The 11,448-nt window shown below is 40.3% G+C and overlaps 1 pseudogene; it reads right to left on the bottom strand.

The window, feature by feature from the left end:
* Positions 1 to 10,260: 10,260 nt before the first annotated feature.
* LOC136163428 (large ribosomal subunit protein uL18 pseudogene) lies at positions 10,261 to 11,120 on the bottom strand (annotated as a pseudogene).
* Positions 11,121 to 11,448: the final 328 nt, after the last annotated feature.

Below are 11,448 nucleotides of genomic sequence, written 5' to 3'. Positions count from 1 at the left end.
TTTACCAGTAACCATATTAAGCTTACATTTCAGTGGCATCAAGTACATTCACACTGTTGTGTGATCATCACCATCCATCTCCGAGCCTTTTTGTCATCCCAAACTGAAATGCTATATCAAACTCTCCATTTCTCCCATCCCCCAGCACCTGGCAACCATGATTTTATTTTCTGTCTCTATGAATTTGACTACTCTCAGTACCTCATAAAAGTTGAATCATACAATATTTATTCATTTTTAACTAGCTTATTTCACCTTGAATAATGTCTTCAAAGTTCATCCATGTTGTAGCTTATGTCACATTTATTTCCTGTTTAAAATGATAACACCATTGTACATATTTACTGCATTTTATTTGTCCATTCATCTTACCAGACACTTTCTAATAGTAATCCTATAACCCATAGTTAAGGCCTTTTACGATTATTTCACTTGAAAGTTTCCCAACATTTCCAGATTTTGGCAGCCTAAAATTCTTTGAGTTGTTTTTTATTCTCAGACATAGCTGCTACTCTCCCAGGGAGGAGGTCATCTTAGGGCCAGGGCTGTGGTGTAAATAGGTAAAGAGTGTGGTCAAGGCCGTGAGTTGATTCATATTACCTTATTCAACAAGTATTTCCAGGTTGCTTCTGTGCAGAAGGCAAGCCCTTAGTCACTCTTCCGATAATGGCCAGATGGCCGTTTGGTGGAGAGAATAGACAAGAGTGCTGAAACAGTAGGCTTAGTAACTACTTCAGCCCTGTGCCCAATAACCAAGACAGATTGTTGGAGAGAAGTTGCGTGTTTCACTCACTGCACAGGGACTGCCATAAATCAAGAAACAGCAGAAGACAGTCAAGTGACTCTGCCTCCCCCTCTCCCCACCATCCCACCCTTCTCACCACCATTCCTTGCTTCTTGCAGCTTGCTTTTGACAGCATGTTGAATTAGCTTCACAAGATCAGGGGAATTACTTCTGATGCTCACTCCCTTGACCACCTGAGATCGCCTTGATCTCACACTGTCATCACAATGTTTGCACTATACAGAATGACAGAGAGAGAATTCATTTTCTCCTTTTCAGACACTTCCATATCCCATCACAGTTGTCAAAGTGGATGAAAACTAGGGCTGCACTGAGTCACAGCCTGTTTTATTGCATACCCTCTTTTGGATATGTGTCCAGAGAACTGATGTAATTCTCCAAAGAGTTCTTGGAAAATATCTACTGTTTTTTTGTGTCTCTCAGTAACATTACTTTGGTCTTTGGCCAAAAAAACCAAAGATTAGCTCTAATTTTTTTTTTTTTTTTTGGTCTAAGTGTAGTTGATTTACAATGTTGTGATAATTTCTGCCATACAGTAAAGTAACTTAGTTACACATGTATAAACATTTTTTTTTAAATTTTCCATTGTGGTTTATCATAGGATATTGAGTACAGTTCCCTGTGCTATATGGTAGGATTTTGTTGTTATCAATTCTATATATAATAGTTTACATCTGCTAATTCTAAACTCCCACTCTATCCGTTCTGCAGCTCCTCTCCCTTTGGCAACCACAAACCTGTTTTCTCTGTCTGTGAATCTGTTTCTGTTTCACAATTAAGTCCATTTGTTATATTTTAGATTCTGCATATAAATGATATTGCATGGTATTTTTCTTCCTCTTTCTGATTTACTTCACTTAGTGTGATCATCTTTAGTTCCATCCATATCGCTGCAAATGGCATTGTTTCATTCTTTTTTATGGCCGAGAAGTATTCCATTGTATATATGTACCACATTCTTCTTTATCCATTCATCTGTTGATGGACATCTTGTGTGTGTGTGTGTGTGTGTGTGTGTGTGATAGTTTCCGCTATACAGCAAAGTGAGTCAGTTATACATACACATATATCCACTCTTTTTAATATTCTATTCCCATGTAAGTTATTACAGAGTATTGAAAAGAGTTCCCTATGCTATTCAGTATGTTCTTATTAATTATCTATGCTCTATATAGTAGTGTGTATATGGGCTTCCCAGGTGGCACTTGTTGTAAAGAATCCACCTGTCAATGCAGGAAATGCAAGAGACACAGTTTCAACCCCTAGGTCGGGTAGATCCCCTGGAGTAGGAAATGGCAACCTGCTCCAGTGTTCTTGCCTGGAAAATGCTATGGACAGAGGAGCCTGGTGGGCTACAGTCCATGAGGCTGCAAAGAGTTGAACATGACAGAGAGAGAGAGTGTGTATGTACCCCAATCTCAGTCTCTCAATGAATCCCTTCTGATTGGCTCTAATTTTAATTGGTATTTACTGCCCTGTTTGTCCATATTATTATTTTCTGGGGTTCTCTTCACTATCCACATCTATTAATAATATCTTCATACTACTAGTGAGCTCCAAAAACAATCCAAAGATTAATATTAATAGTATACAGATTTTCTACTTTCTTCAAGAAGTAGAGGAAATCAGTGTGAAATATGAGGAAGTGGAATTTTTCAAGACTTTCATGTCTCTACGATAGCAGGGAGCTCCCTTATAAATAAGTGCTCTTCTTACAGAAAGAAAGAAATTTATTACAAGAGGCAAGTTAACTACCTTGGGGAGTTGATGGAAGTCCCATCTCTTTGAGTCATGGCGCGTAACTCGGTGGGAGTCAATTCCGTACAGAGTTCTAGTGATGATGATCTCACTGTTTTATACTTCACATCTATGTTTTAGTTTATGTGCCACGTTTGCTTTCCCTGCTGAACAAAATTCTATCTAAAACAAAGTTCATCTTACCCTTTGCTATGTTCCTGTCCTCCACAGTTAGATATACTTTGGCCAGTGGTACCTGTTAATGAATTCAACCAAAGATGGTCCCACTCCAGATTGTTACTGGCATTTGTTATCTGATATCTACAAGTATAGCTGGCAATGTATGCACTTTAGCTGAAACCATAGTCAGCAGTATCACATTCCCAGGGGAAACTGGACCATTACGGCAAGCATGTGGGTCCTGCTGCTCTTCTGCCTCCCAGGTAGAGGCAAGGAGATCGGCACTGAGATACTATAATCCCAGAGGTGACCTAGGATGAGCTTGTCTAAATATCTCTCACTGGCTTACCAAGGGAGCATCCAAGTTAAGTCTTTAGTAGTTGTAGGGCCTTGTTGTGGCCTAAGCCATTTGTCCTGCTCCAAGATGCTTCAAAACCTTATTAAAAATAGTACCGATGAACCTACTTTCAGGGAAGGAATGGAGATGCAGACATAGAGAACAGACGTGGACACAGTCGGGGAAAGAGAGGGTAGGGTGAATTGAGAAAGTGACATTGGCATATATAACACTCCCGTGTATAAAACAGATAGCTAGTGGAGAGCTTCTGTGTAACACGGGGAGCCCAGCCTGGGGTTCTGTGATGACCTAGCGAGATGAAACAGAAGTGGGGAGGGAGGCTTTCAGGGAAGGGCAAATTCTTGTTATACAGCAGAAACCAACATATCATCGTAAAGCAATTATCCTCCAACTGAAGGTTGGAGACAAATTCTTGTTATACAGCAGAAACCAACATATCATCGTAAAGCAATTATCCTCCAACTGAAAAAAAAAAAGGTTTGGATCCCTGGTGAAACCCCACTAGACTCAAGTTTACCAAGAGTTTTGGGTAGGAACAGGGTTGATGGGCTTCATTGTTTATAAAATCAAGACTGCTAATAAAAGAAATTGAGTTTTGAAAGCTTCAGGTCCGAGGCCTGCTCATAGTCATCATTAACCAGCTTTACTTGGAGTGTACATTGGGTGAAATGTGGTCTGGCTGTAAATGTCAGCAAGTTCTGTAAGACAGGAACATGAGACATTTGTACCCCTGTATAAGGGCCGTTTCCTTCATGGTGTGAATAAATGTACTTATAAGATGCAAAACCAAAACAAAATCCAGTTAATTCTTTAGGTTAGTGTTCTGGTTCTATAACATTCTTTTTAAATCACAGTCCTTAACCTAGATTCTATGGACTCCCAGGAATCTCTGAATGACTTTAGGGGATATATGAGATGCCTGAAATTGTATGTACAATTTTGTGTGGGTATTTCTGAGAAGAAAGTGTCTAGCTCTTCTCAGAGTCTCAAAGATGTCGGTAACTCCCTCACTTTATAAATGAAGTCATTTGAAATGACCACATTATGGTGTATATATATCCCAGTTTCTCATTCGGTCACTTTTTATTAATAAATATAGGATAAGTGATTGCCTAAAAAAGGCAAAGAAATATTTGACATTTAGGGAGAGACAGAGTTACAGTGTAACTCTTGTTTTGGAAAAGATTACCCTCAAAAGACAATTAACAATGCAAGGCTATGAATTATGACTACCTATTAAGTGGCATGGGTGGTGGCGATTTAGTCACTAAGTCATGTCTGATTCTTGCAACCCCATGGACTGTAACCTGCCGGGATCCTCTGTCCATGGAATTCTCCAGTAGTATGGGTAAAACATGCTAAAATAATTTAGAGGGGGTGGGATCATTGCCTCTGGGGTTGTTGTGCAGGAACTTAAGTTGAGCTTGGAGATGCAACAGCAAAGCTTGACACGTGTTCAGCCACTGTGCCCTGGGTGTTTTCATCTCAGATGTTAAATAATGAAATATTTCTGTGTCATTGGTTGCAGTCTGCCCCCCCAAGCCCACCCCAGTGCCTCTACTGCCTTGGCCATATCCCTACCAGGAATTCCCAACAGTTTCCCTCCTCCCTCCTCCTTCTAGGATCCAGTAACTGTAGGATTGATGCCTGGCCTGGAAAGATCTTCTAGATACCATTCCAGCCTTCTGGCTAGAGCTTTCCTAGGGGTTCAGTGTCTATTCTGACCCAGCTATTGATATCTTACATATCATCACTACATTTAAGGTATGATATGTGTTTGTTAGAAGTTCATGTGTACCATCGTATGACTGAAATCACTGAAAGGAAACAAAAAACATCTCAGGAAAGGGAAATGGCAAAAGAAACAAAGCCAGTTGATTGATAAGACTATTCTGGAGTTGGAGGATAGCTGACTAATTTGGTTGGATACAGAGAAGAAGAATGAATGAACACTAAAGTTGAAAAGATGAGCTGTAGCCAGCTTGATGAGGAAACAGTTTGGGCCTGGGAGCATGGGAGGGAGGCTGGGTCTTGCACTCTGGAATATGGGCTATATATATTAGATGTCGCTTGCAGATGCTTAAGGTGTGGAATGACATGATGACAGCAGAAATTTTAGAAGAATAATCTGGCAGGGGTGTGTAGGATGAAAGGGCGAAGGAATCATTAGCAAATAAATTCTAGATGTAAATTAGCCATCATGAAAAATCCCCTCCCTTTTGGATCTCCCTCCCACCACTCCCATCCCACCCATCTAGGTCATCACAGAGCTCCCCGTGCTATATAGCAGATTTCTGCTAGCTATCTATTTTACACATGGTAGAGTGTATATGTCAATCCCAATCTCCCCATTCATCCCACCCTCTCCTTCCCCACTGTGTCCGCATGTCTGTTCTCAACATCTGCAAAATACAAGGGGGTGTGAAGAAAAAGAGACAATGGCTATGGCACAGAATGAAACTGGGTAGAAGTGAAGTCTTAAGAAACCTGGACCATCTGATTGCAGTGTCCCTAGGAGAGGGCAGATGAGGTTAGTGGCCACAGAAAGGAGCCAGTAAAGAAGAGCATGGAAAACTGTATCTCTGCTTGGGGTATCATCAGGGTAGTAGGAAAGAGTGTGTGTGTGTGTGTGTGTGTTTATTAGTCCCTCAGTTGTGTCTGACTCTTTGTGACCCCCATGGATTGTAGCCTGCCAGGCTCTTCTGTACATGGGATTCTCTAGGCAAGAATACTGGAGTGCGTTGCCATTTCCTTCTCCAGGGCATCTTTTTGACCCAGGGATTGAACTGTGTTCTCCTGCATTGCAGGCAGATTCTTTACCATCTGAACCAGCAGGGACCCAGTAGAATAGAGACTAGAGCTCACACACACACAAAATACCACTCAACAATTACTTATCTGTCTTATGTAAAGTTCATAAGGTAACATGAAAAAATAGTTGGGAGAAACAGTAAGAATATGAATGAATCTTGAACTCGTTATTTGACTGACTTGCTCTTACTTGTTCTATCTAATTCTAGACCAGCAATCAAGCAAATTTTGGCTGTCTAGAGTTCCTCCCCAGCAGGCATTGCACATTTCTGGAACACTAGAAGTACAATGAACAACCACTGCAGTTATAGTCATTGCCTTGGTGACCCCGTGAGATTCTAAATTTTATTTAAATTTTCTAGTTATTTCTCCCATCTACAGTCACCTCATATCTCACGATTACCTCCTGTTTCACAATTACCTCTGAAAAATCAACTCAAAATCCAATATTAATAATACTATTTTTACATTTACTATTCAAAAAGCATTTTTATGTACATTAGCTCACCAAACACCTTATAATTGTTAGGTAGGAGTTATTATCTTAATTTTAAATTTGAGGAAACTAAGAAACAAAACCTTAGAAAATTCAAGGAAACATGATCAGAACGCACATTGTTTTGAGCATCTATTTTGTGTTAGATCCATCGCATATGCCCAGATTCACAGAGCTGGTAAGGGTCAGAGCAGAGATTATGCCTAGTTCTCTTGGAGATTTTAAGGTGATGCAATTTCCACGACAAGCCAATCTACCAGTTGTTGTTCATCCACCTGAGAAAGCTTCACTTTGAGTATTGGCACCAAAATTAGAGTTCTTATTCTTCAAATGATTGAAAAACAGCTGAGGTCAACCTCCCAAAGGCAATAATGTTTCTATTCCAATTCATAAAGTCACCAAGCAGATCTGAAGGACACTTCTTTGTTTTGTTTTCATTGGAGATGAAGATGTTTTTCCTTTATAATTTCTCTGGAGGAGTTCAAGCATTTAGAGGGATGAATTACCTCTGGTTTTATGTGTCCAACATTATCAAACTACCCCATGCAGATATTTTGTTATTAAAATGAGCCCTGTGTGTGAAGTCATTCTATCTTGTTACAGTGGACACCAGGGCAAACTATTTAGAATGAATTGAAATGAATAACTTAATGAAAAAGACAAGAATATCCTTTCAGGATCCCTGGATACACTAGTTCTGTTCTTTTTTTCTGGCTTCTGCTTACTTCTTTCCACTTTTGCATCATTTTGACCCATTCACCCTCATGGCTTATTCCTTCCTTTCCATTTCAGAGTAGCTGTAATGGCAGCCTAACGGCACACAAGGAGACTTTGTCCTCTGAAATAGATGGCGTGAAAGACAGGAACTGCTGTTGTCCTGTCCACCATGGACACCAGGAAATGCCTTGCCTTCTACCCGTGAACCTAGGCCAATAGGCTGGCAGACAGGAAAAGGTCTGTGCTCCCTGGCTGAGCCACACAGTCAGGCAGGAGTGCCATGGAGTGCCCCTTCCACTCCTCCTTTGTTCTTCAGTGAACTGGTTAGTCTACAGCCTTGCTGCTTAAAGTATAGGCCAAGGCCGGGCACCGTCAGCATCACCAGGCAAGGTTCAAAATGAAGAACCTCCACCCCATACCTGTGGTATCAGGATTTGCATGTTAACAAGATCCCCAGCTGATTCTGATGGACATTAAAGTTTGAGAAGCCCTGGTATACAGGGCGTTCTCTTACCCACAGACACATTTTCTTTTTTGTGACTTTGAGACATGATTCAACAGAAATCATATGCCACACTGAGATATATCTTAGCAGAAATTATGCCCCTACGTATAACTGGGTACACTAAGACCAAATAGAAAACAAGTTTAACTTAGAATGTTGAGCTCTTTGCCTGATATATTTTTAACGCTCTGAATAGATTGGTGAATTTCCTTGTTGCCATGACTTGACACCTCTTGTAGAGAAATATTCAAGCCAGGGGAATAATCAGAAACAACTTATTCAAACACCAACCCAAATCTTGCTACGTGGCAATTTTTAGAACCTCTCATACAGCTTCTCAGGTAAAAACAAACTGTAAATTCCCAAATCAAAAAATCACAGATAGTCAATCAAATTAAATTTCTTATCATATTTCTTTAGTTGTTTTCACTATGTTTATGCACATTCTCTTAACTGCTGAACTCCCTGAGAAGCTGCATTGATCTATTTGGATGCTTTGCCCTATTCTTTCTCATTTGAGATTTCTGGTGATAACATAATTAATTTAGAATATAATATCTTGATTTTTCCATCATTCCAAAGCTATGTTCTCTTTAAGTGCTCTGAAAATCTCAAGGTTCTTTAAACTTTTCCTCCCCTGTGATCTTAAGTTGAAGCCAAACGGTTGGATTTATCCTCCTATCATTTCACCCTGAGAGAATTCTGTCAGAAACAGTATTCGGTCTGTAAGCAAAGTAGGAAAATGTCAGCAATATTCTCATATTCCCTTAAAATAATTTCCATAATATAATATTGAGGTTTACTTGCCAGATACCTTACAGGCTTGGATATTAAGGATCAGTGTTTATTTCTGAGCATCTATTTCATCAGCAAAACAATTACTTGTTCTTTTCAGCATTTTCCAAAGACAGTAGCTTTATTCTCTAAATACTTTAACAAAAAACAGAATTTTCTGACTGATCATTTATGTTTATATGATGAGTCAGTGGCCCAGGCATGATTTAAGAAGGTAATGCCCTTTATTCTTTAATATTGTTATTGTTATTTTACTTGGATTAACTTCTGTTTCTAAATGCTTGATTGAGCTCACAATATTTTATTCACTTAGTCAAACTTTCATACACTAACATGAAAACCTATTCAAAGGGGTTATAACATTGGGCCCAGAGTATTTGACTCCTATTTTTGTATTTAACTACTAGTTAGAAATAAGTATTTATAATGCACGGATAAGGCAATGGCAATCCACTCCAGTACTCTGGCCTAGAAAATCCCCTGGACAGAGGAGCCTGGCAGGCTGCAGTCTATGGGGTCACGAAGTGTTGGACACGACTGTGCAACTTCATTTTCACTTTTCACTTTCATGCATTGGAGAAGGAAATGGCAACCCACTCCAGTGTTCTTGCCTGGAGAATCCCAGGGATGGGGGAGCCTGGTGGGCTGCCATCTATGGGTCTCACAGAGTCGGACACGACTGAAGCGACTTAGCAGCCGCAGCAGCAACAGTTGACACAAAAGAAATAAGATAGTAACAGCAGGGAGTTCTCTGGTGGTCCAGTGGTTAGGACTCTGCAATTTCACTGCCAGGGCATGGTTTGATCCCAGGTGGGGAACTAAGATCCCTCATGGTGAAGTGCGGCCAAAAGAAAAGATAGTAACAGCTACCTGGGCTACCAGTGTCAAGCTAATTGAGCACTTTTCCTGGGTAATGCACTGTGTTTAGCCTTTGACATGTATCAGTATCTAATTTACAACAGTTTCATTCTACAGAGGAGAAAAATGAGGCTGGAAAACTTCAGTAACTTGAAATTAGTATTCAAACCAACAACTCATACCAAAAGCATGCTCTTTATATAGTACTGCCTGCCTGATAGTGAGTAAGTGAAAGTCGCTCAGTCGTGTCCAACTCTTTGTGACCCATGGACTATCTTCAGTCCATGGAATTCTCCAGGCCAGAATATTGGAGTGGGTAACCATTCCTTTCTCCAGGGGATCTTCCTAACCCAGGGATTGAACCCAGGTCTCCGGCACTGGGAAGCCCAAGAATACTGTACAGTATTGCGGCAGATTCTTTTTTTTTTTTTTTTTGCGGCAGATTCTTTACCAACTGAACCTCCAGGGAAGCCCTGCCTGATAGTAAGGGATAGAATATTCATTTTCTTTTACTTTTTAAAAAACCTGTTGTCTACTATTTTACTTATTTTTTTTTTTACAGCTTTGTTGAGATACAATTGACAGATAATGTTGTGTGAGTTTAAGATGAACAGGCATACAAAGTATTGATTTGTTACATTTATATAGGATCAAATGATTACCGTAGATAATACTTCCATCATGTCATATAATTATCGTTTTCTCTTTGTGGTGAGAGCATTTGAAATCTACCTTCTTAGCAACATTCCTTTACTCTAGATATTTCAATCCCAACCTCTTGAAAACCAGCGTGATGTTACCTAATTCATTTGTGGGTTTCCCCAGTAGCTCAGTGGTAAAGAATCCAATACAGGAGACTCGGTTTCAATCCCTGGGTGAGAAGATCCCTTGGAGAGGAAATGGCAACCCACTCCAATATTCTTTTTTTTCTGCTGCTTGTTTAATAAGTTAATTATTGTCTTTATCTGAAAAATCTTGATAGAAAATTGTGGTTTGGTTTAACTCTTGGCAGCCCATTCCCGAGCTCTAAGGAAGCTTGCTTTTTTCTGAGCTACCCAATCTTTCTTCTGGGCAAGTGATATTTTGGGATGGTTCTACCTCTTCTTTTTAACTTCTTTCTTAGGCTTCTTCTCATACACTGGATTCTCTCGTATTGCAGCATGAGCTTTCTTATACATCTCCTCCAACATGTCTGGAGTTATGTTCGTTAGGTGCTGAGGGAATTGTTTCTTATAAGCATCCTCATCTTCTTCAATCAGGTAATGCATGTAATCTATAGCTTTCTGACTGAATTCTTTGCTTTCTGAGTCATAACCGGGGACCCGTTTGTACTGTGAGGGATAGACAAGCCTCCATTGACAGCTCCCTTTAGGGCCTCAAAAACTTTATTCCTGGTAGTAGTTCTGGCAAGTCCTGCATCTAGGTAACAAGTGAAGGCACCAGGTTGACCATCAATGCTTTCCACATTGTATTTATCTCCAGTCACCTTGACTTGGCCTTCATAAATTTTGTCCATACCAAACCTATTAATAAGCCTGTGGGCCAGCAGCAGGCTAGTACAATATGCTGCAGCATGATTTGTCAGGCCAAACTTCACACCACGTTTTGGGAGCTCATGAGCATAAGCTGCACAAACTATCATATCTCCTTCTATACAGGCATAAGAAATATGACAAATAATATCTCTGTTCGTTACATGAACGATCATTCTGTATTTAGGTGTGTTGTACTTATTTTTATCTTGGAATACCAGTCGTTTCCAAGCAGAGTAGTCAGTTTTGCTCTCTTGCTGTCTTCTGAATTTCACTTTGTATCTCTTGAAGTAGGCCTTGTTTTGGACAACTTTAACAATCCCCATCCGGCAGAATAGAGCCCTGACTCCGCAGCTTGCCGCAGAGCTGCAGGACCAGCATGGCTTCGGGGGCGGAAAAGCCCCACTCCAATATTCTTGCCTAGGAAATCCCATGGGCAGAAGAGCCTGGCAGGCTACAGTCTGTGGGATCACGAAGAGTCAGATACGACTTAGCGACTAAACAGTAACAATTCCGTTATATCACTCAGTACCCTGCACAGTGCTGGGCATGGACGGTACAAATGTTCCAACTTCCCCAAGCATGAATTGCAAACAGGATTACCAAAATCATGGCAACAGCAGTATAAATTTGGTGTGCTAGACCTTTTCTAAA

This window comes from Muntiacus reevesi, chromosome 3 (genome assembly GCF_963930625.1).
Source record: "Muntiacus reevesi chromosome 3, mMunRee1.1, whole genome shotgun sequence".
In the NCBI taxonomy this organism is placed as follows: Eukaryota; Metazoa; Chordata; class Mammalia; order Artiodactyla; family Cervidae; genus Muntiacus; species Muntiacus reevesi.
This window is presented reverse-complemented; position numbering and strand designations above follow the sequence as displayed.